The sequence below is a fragment of the Miscanthus floridulus genome, chromosome 7 (assembly GCF_019320115.1).
Source record: "Miscanthus floridulus cultivar M001 chromosome 7, ASM1932011v1, whole genome shotgun sequence".
In the NCBI taxonomy this organism is placed as follows: Eukaryota; Viridiplantae; Streptophyta; class Magnoliopsida; order Poales; family Poaceae; genus Miscanthus; species Miscanthus floridulus.
In genome coordinates, this window is record NC_089586.1 from 93,832,724 (window position 1) to 93,840,131 (window position 7,408).

Sequence of the window (7,408 nt, forward strand, 5' to 3'; positions counted from 1 at the left end):
ATGGAAATTCTCATGGCGTTCTCATCTTCCTCCGTCGCCGCCGCCATGTTTCCGTTCACCTTTCTTCCCACAAATGAAAAACTCAACCGCACAAACTTTCAGTCCTGGAAAGCCCAAGTCTTGTCGGTGGTGCGGGGCGCCCAGATGGGTTCGTTCATCGAACCAACTGCTGTGCCGCCGTCGCCGTTTATCACCCCTGATGGATCCAAGCCGGGTGGTTCCAAGAAGGATCCTGAGCCAAACCCTGACTACGCGTCATGGGTGGCTAAGGATCAAACCGTCCTCAATTATCTGCTATCGAACATGTCCAAGGAGATTCTAGGGCATGTGAACACCTACGTCACTGCAGCGAGCGCCTGGACAGCCATTGAAGGGCTGTTTGCATCCTAGTCGCGCGCAAAGATCATCAGCACCAGGATGGCCTTGGCCACGGCCTCCAAAGGTACATCCATAGTTTCTGAATACTTTGCCAAAATGAAAGCCTTGGCAGATGACATGGCAGCCGCGGGACGCAAGCTGGAGGACGAAGAACTCGTCTCCTACATTCTCACCGGTCTCGATCTGGACTTTGATCCGGTCGTTTCGGCGGTGGCAGCACGGGTGGAGCCGATCGCCGTCTCTGAGGTGCTTGTGCAGCTTCTCAGCCACAAGCAATGCATTGCCATTCGCAATGGTGGACATCAGCCCTCCGTGAACGCGGCGCACAAGGGTGGCCGTGGTGGAGGTCAATCATCCAAGGGCCGCGGTGGAAGTGGCCGATCTAGAGGTGGCCGTGGTGGCGGTGGCCAGAACGCTGGTTCTGGTCGCGGCAACAATGGCGGCGGTCGCACATCATCTTTTCAAGCCGGTGTCATTTGCCAGATCTGCGGCAAGGAGGGTCATCATGCCGGCAGATGCTACAAGAGGTATGACTCCTCTTATTCAAGGGGTGCACAGCAGCAAAGGTCCGCCTCAACTGCAACAACTGGCTATGGAGTGGACACCAATTGGTATATGGATACCGGTGCCACTGAGCACATCACCAGTGATCTAGAGAAGCTCACCGTGCGTGATCAATATCATGGTGGAGATAAAGTTCACACTGCTAGTGGATCAGGTATGAAAATCAATCACATTGGTCATAGTGTTTTGAGTTCTCCTTCCACTAAATTACACCTTCGTAACATCTTGCATGTTCCTCAAGCCAACAAAAATCTTGTTTATGTAAATCGATTTACTCGTGATAATCATGTCTTTCTAGAGTTTCACCCTGATCGTTTTCTTGTCAAGGATCAGGGAACGAAGAATACTCTTCTTCAGGGCAGATGTGAATATGGTCTTTACCCAATAAAAACTCCACACAAAGAGGTGCTCGGTGCTGTCAAGCCTCCTACCTCTCTGTGGCATCATCGTCTCGGTCATGCTTCCCTTCCAGTCGTCTAGCGTGTCATCAGTCGCCACCAGCTCCCCTTTGCCCAAGAGTCAAATAAAGCTCATGTTTGTGATGCATGCCAGCAGGGTAAAAGCCATTAGTTGCCATACCCTAAGTCCACCAGTGTGTCTAGCAATCCTCTTGATCTTGTTTTCTCGGATGTATGGGGCCCTGCTCCAAATTCTGTTGGTTGGAACACATATTATTTAAGTTTTATTGATGATTATAGTAAGTTTACTTGGATTTACCTTCTGAAGCATAAATCTGAAGTTTTTCAACGCTTTCATGATTTCCAACAACTTGTTGATCGACAGTTTGATTGAAAGATCAAGAGTGTTCAAACCGATTGGGGTGGCGAATATCAGTCCCTGAGTACCTTTTTCCAACGCATAGGCATAGCTCACCATGTGTCATGTCCTCATGCTCATCAATAGAATGGGTCAGCCGAACGCAAACATAGGCATATTGTTGAAGTAGGACTCACCTTGTTGGCCCACGCATTCATGCCTCTAAAATTTTGGGACAAGGCTTTCTCAACAACTGTGTTTTTAATAAACCGGCTGCCTTCCAAGGTCATTAACCATGATACACCTTTTGAACGACTTCATGGTCAGTCACCAAACTATTCTTTCCTTCGTATTTTTGGGTGCGCTTGTTGGCCAAATCTTAGACCATATAATTCTCGGAAACTTGCTTTCCGTTCTAAGCAATGTGTGTTCCTTGGTTATAGTGATCATCACAAAGGTTATAAGTGCCTTGAGCCCTCTACTAGTCGAGTCTATGTTTCACGTGATGTAGTCTTTGACGAACACGTATTTCCTTTTTCTAAACTTCACCCAAATGCTGGTGCTCAACTCCGAGCCGAGCTTCCACTTCTTCCTGATTTCTCCTTAATCCTACTTTCACTCCCGGGAGCAACTCATCACATGATCATGTGTTTGATTCTTCATTACCTGCTAATATATTACCAAGTTCTTCTGGAGATGTGTTACAGGATGGGGAACGTACTGGAGGAAATTTGGCTAGAAATTATGCTCAAAATGGTGCTCAGATCGGGTTAACCAACCCTTATTTCATGTGTCACCAGCCAGGAGACAACGGTGGCATGGCATTCGGAGCTGATTCGATCACGTCAGCGGATGCAGGCACGGCAGGCGGGGCCAGATCACCATCGGGGTCATCGCCGAGCCCCGCATTGTCTGGATCTGAACCGGCAAGCCCATCTGGATCCTCTGTGTAGCCTCATCCATCGCCGTCGCCTGCCTCATTGAGTGCAGCTACACAAACTGATCCCGGGCCGGGGGGATCAGGATCTCGGCTACCGAATGGATCGGCTGTGGCAGCTAACTCTGCTGGTGATACTACGTTTTCGCTGCTACAACCTGGATCATCAGGTGAAGTACCTACTGTGCCTCGACCTGCCACTCAATCTCAAAGCAGCATTGTCAAACCCAAGACCTACTCCAATGGTACGGTTCGGTGGTGTAACAGTGCTGCTGTTTTAGAAGAACCAACTATTCTCAATGATGCCTTGATTATGGCCATGAACGAGGAGCACCGTGCCTTGATTCAAAATGGTACATGGCACCTGGTTCCACCTCCTCACGGCAAAAATGTTATAGATTGCAAGTGGATTTATAAAATAAAGAGAAAAGCTAATGGTGACATTGAGAGGTACAAGGCTCGATTAGTTGCCAAATGTTTTAAACAAAGATATGGTGTGGACTATGAGGATACCTTTAGTCCCGTCGTTAAAGCTTCCACTGTTCGATTGATCTTGTCTGTTGCAGTCTCTCGAGGATGGTCTCTCCGACAACTCGATGTTAAGAATGCCTTTCTCCATGGTGTGCTTCAAGAAGTCTACATGCGTCAACCTCCTGGCTATGTTGATCATAGGAACCTTGGGTATGTGTGCAAACTTGATAAAGCCATCTACGGTCTTAAGCAGGCTCCAAGAGCCTGGCATGCTCGCCTGTGCGGTAAGCTTGAAGCCTTGGGTTTACTCCATCAAAGTCAGATGCATCACTCTTTTACTATAACAAGGGCCAGCATACATTGTTTGTTCTTATTTATGTGGATGATATAATTGTGGCTAGCTCTTCATCTAAAGCAACCGCCGCTCTTCTTGCTGATTTACAGAAAGACTTTGCTCTCAAAGACTTAGGTGACCTCCATTATTTCTTGGGCATCGAAGTCAAGCGGGGAAGCAATGGTATGATTCTCAGCCAAGAAAAATATGCTAATGATGTCCTTAAGAGATCCGGTATGAACAGATGCAAACCGGTTAACACACCATTGTCTAGTTCTGAGAAGCTAAGCATTACTGATGGTGACTGTCTTGGGCCTGATGATGCAACAAGGTATCGAAGTGTGGTTGGAGCCTTACAATATCTAACATTGACTAGACCGGACATTTCATTCTCTGTGAATAAGGTCTGCCAATTTTTGCATGCACCTACTACAGTTCACTGGAGCGCCGTGAAACATATCCTGAGGTATGTACAGGGCACCATCAAACTTGGGTTACATATCAAGAAATCAGAATCAATGCTTGTTAGTGCGTTCTCAGATGCTGACTGGGCTGGTTGTGTTGATGATCGAAGATCCACTGGTGGCTTTGTTGTGTTCCTTGGCAGTAATTTGGTCTCTTGGACAGCTAGGAAACAACCTACTGTCTCTCGGTCTAGCATAGAAGCCGAATACAAGGCTTTGGCCAATGCAACTGCAGAATTGCTATGGATTCAAAAGTTGTTGACAGAAATCGGTATTCATCATCCCCCAAGAGCACGGCTATGGTGTGATAATCTTGGAGCAACCTATCTCTCAGCTAATCATGAGTTCCATGCAAGAACAAAACACATAGAAATAGACTTTCATTTTGTCAGAGAAAGAGTGGCTCGAAAGTTGTTAGATGTGAGATTCATCTCAACTGGTGATCAAGTAGCTGATGGTTTTACCAAGGCTCTTCCTGTAGTCAAGTTAAGAAAATTTAGAGACAACCTCAACCTTAGAAGTGGCTGAGATTGAGGGAGGATGTTAGAAGATAGAAGTCTTCATGTAAGCCGTATGGCACATATGTAAACCGTAATCAGTTCCTAGATTAGTGGATCTGATTATTGTAATCTTGACAAACATGTAAGCCACGGTGGGGGCTCTTCCCACCTCTATATAACACGGAACCGTGTACCCTAAGGGGTGACACGTTAACCCTACTCCTTTTACGTGGGCCTTCCATGTTGGAGTTTGCAGCTTATGTACCACAGACACTGTGTACTCGTATTAGTAGATGATTTTTTATTTGAGCGACGTTGCTTAATGAAGTTGTAGATTGTTCAGTCTTTTCTTTATAAATTGTAGTTTGTCCGTTGTTAGTTTCTTTGTTTTAGTTGTTCTTGTAGATGCTCAACCCGTTGAAGTTGATGTCGCCGCTTCATTGTACTGTCCAGTCTAAGATTTTTCTTTTTTTAATATAAACTAGATAAATACCCCTGCATTGCACGAAAAAATATAATATCATGATAATGCTAGTATGAACGTGTTACAAAAAAATTATTTTCGAACGTGATGTTCTGAACAGCCTAGAACTAATATGAGCAATTATGTTTATTGAGTCAGCAACACCAGCAGTCAAGTAGTCCTTCCGTTTGTTGTAGTTGTGTTGGTAGCATCCTGCATATATTTTTGTTGTTAATATATATAAAGCTAGATTATTGTTGACCATATGGACTAAAATATGTATTGTCGAAACAAATTACCTCTTTTATAGAGTTAGAACCTCTTTATAAACGATATTCTTTGTGAATATATCATTTGCCAGTTTCTTCTTCCTCTTTCCCTTTTGACGCCCTTCTCAATCGCTAGCACGATCAAGATCCTAATATTCGATCTTGTCGTGACTCTTGATAGCGCTACATATAACTGGCCATGCGAGAACATTGGTTCTGGTAAGTACACCTCGATGTTAGGGATAGTTTGTCCCTGTGCCTTGTTTATCATCGTTGCGAAGCTGAGCCGAATGGAAAATTACCTGAGAGCTGGCGTTTTTTTAATAGACAAAGAGGTGAGAATTACATGAGAGCTGGCGTTGTTCCTGTTTGATTTGGCGTGAGGCGACACTTTTATTTATAGCCGAAGAGATATTTTTTTGAGACCGATCAGGCTTTTTTTTAGACCGAGCAGGCGTCGTTCCTGTTTGATCTGGCCGAAGAGTTATTTTTCAGACCGATCAAGATTTTTTGGATTTTTTTTACACCGATCCGGCTCCGTATTACACTAACTGTTTGCATGTGGGCATGCAACGGCCTGGGTTTGGACTCTGCATCGGTCTCGGTTCCGTAGACCGGGGACGGGGCGGCCGCACACACGAAATTTAGGCTCCGTTTGGCAGGATTTCTTCATCGGTTTCAAGAGTTGTTTGGAGCCGTTTTCTATCAAATGAGGTAAAGTAAAATAGTTTCACTTGTGAAGCCCCTAAAAACATGCTCTCATAGTGATTTGGGTGGGATGGAGCAAAAAAAAGTGGCTTCTCTCAGCTCCTCCTCCAGACCCCTAAAAACATGCTCTCACAGGGAAGCCATTTTGCCAAACGGTTTACCTAAACCGCTTCAGCTCCACTGGTGTAACTGTTCGTGGAGCTGAAGCAAAAAAAAAATGACTTCACTAGTGAAGTGAAGCCCTGCCAAACGGGGCCTTAACGTGGACTAAGCCACCTCTGACATTTTAGATGGTAATAGATAATGATCACCACTTTGGATTGGGTCATAAAAAAGTTTGCTGATTTGCACCTGCTGCATAATTTTTTTTCTCAAACACGCAAAAGACTTGTGCATCATTATAGTTAAGAAGAAGAGTTCAGCCATACAAACGACACGCTACTGACGAGCGCCCTTGGAGGTCGTACAACCTAGAAAACAATTTCAAGCTTTGATATTACATAAATGGTTTACAACCAAGCTAAGAGCAGGGCTACCACCTATGAGGTTGGGCGTCTCCGTTGCTGGCTGCGTGACCCTCCATCCGCATCCAAGAAGAGTGTTCTTCTGCCAGTCCTGCTGTTGGTCGCTGGAAACAACTCGTCTAGAGCTAGAATGTGGCTCGACGTGGCGTTCCCTGCGAATATGGCGTCGTATGTTTGCTTGGACGTGGATGAAACTGGTGCCGCCGGTGGTAGGATGCCCATCCTCTTCATGAGGAGTACTTCGGCCCGCTTGGAGGTCGGTATGTGCGCTAGCGGCTGAGCGGCAATCCGCGGGTTCCTGAGTGGCAGGGTTGCTTTGTGGTTGCAACCTTCTGTCTGGCTTGAGCTGTACCTCCTTAGTGAACCATGCGAGACGCCGAACAACCTCACCTGGTGTGGGCGTCGCGTCGCTCGGAGTGGGTGTGCCCACTGTGATCTCATATGCAACTCCAGATTGCCCCACCCGTGGTGGCGTGAGTTGTGGCAGCCCCTGCGGCGACAACATAGACGAGTCTAACACCCGTTGAGCCGTCGCCGGAGAACAAATGTCCACCATCGATGCTTCATTTTGAGGGACGATTGCCTGAGTAGATTGGCACCTAGGCGTCGGTGCTCCTTCTGGCTGGCTCACAACGAGCGAGGCGTCGAGCTCCTCCAGCATTGGGTGTACCCACGTGGGTGTCCCTGCGCTCATGCACAACTCCAACACCAGCGGGTCTGGCTCAGGGGAGCAATACGTAGCAGCAGAAGGGGGCGGTGTCGGCGTAGTCGGCAGACGCGCCCAACACATCAACGTGCCTGATCTAGTCTCTAGCAATGGCCAAGGTGAAGGCCGGCGCTGCCTGGGCTGCCCCTACTGACCCCCATGATGCCTCAATCATCGTCAGCACCGGCGACTGCCTTTGGCAGGAATGGCATTATCCATCTCGGCCCCACTAGAGTCTCATGAACCACCGTGGTCCGCTGGCCAAACAGAACAGGAGCTACGGGCACCACAAACAGGGCGTTGTGGCTGATGACCCACGGCGCCTGCTTCGCTC

At 47.2% G+C, this 7,408-nt stretch overlaps 1 non-coding gene and 1 pseudogene across 1 annotated transcript; both read left to right on the top strand.

Moving 5' to 3' along the window:
• Nucleotides 1–4,432, top strand: LOC136465877 (uncharacterized; annotated as a pseudogene).
• LOC136468280 (small nucleolar RNA Z247) lies at nt 514–652 on the top strand. The gene has a single exon (XR_010761796.1). It is a non-coding gene; the product is annotated as a small nucleolar RNA Z247 (small nucleolar RNA).
• Nucleotides 4,433–7,408: the final 2,976 nt, after the last annotated feature.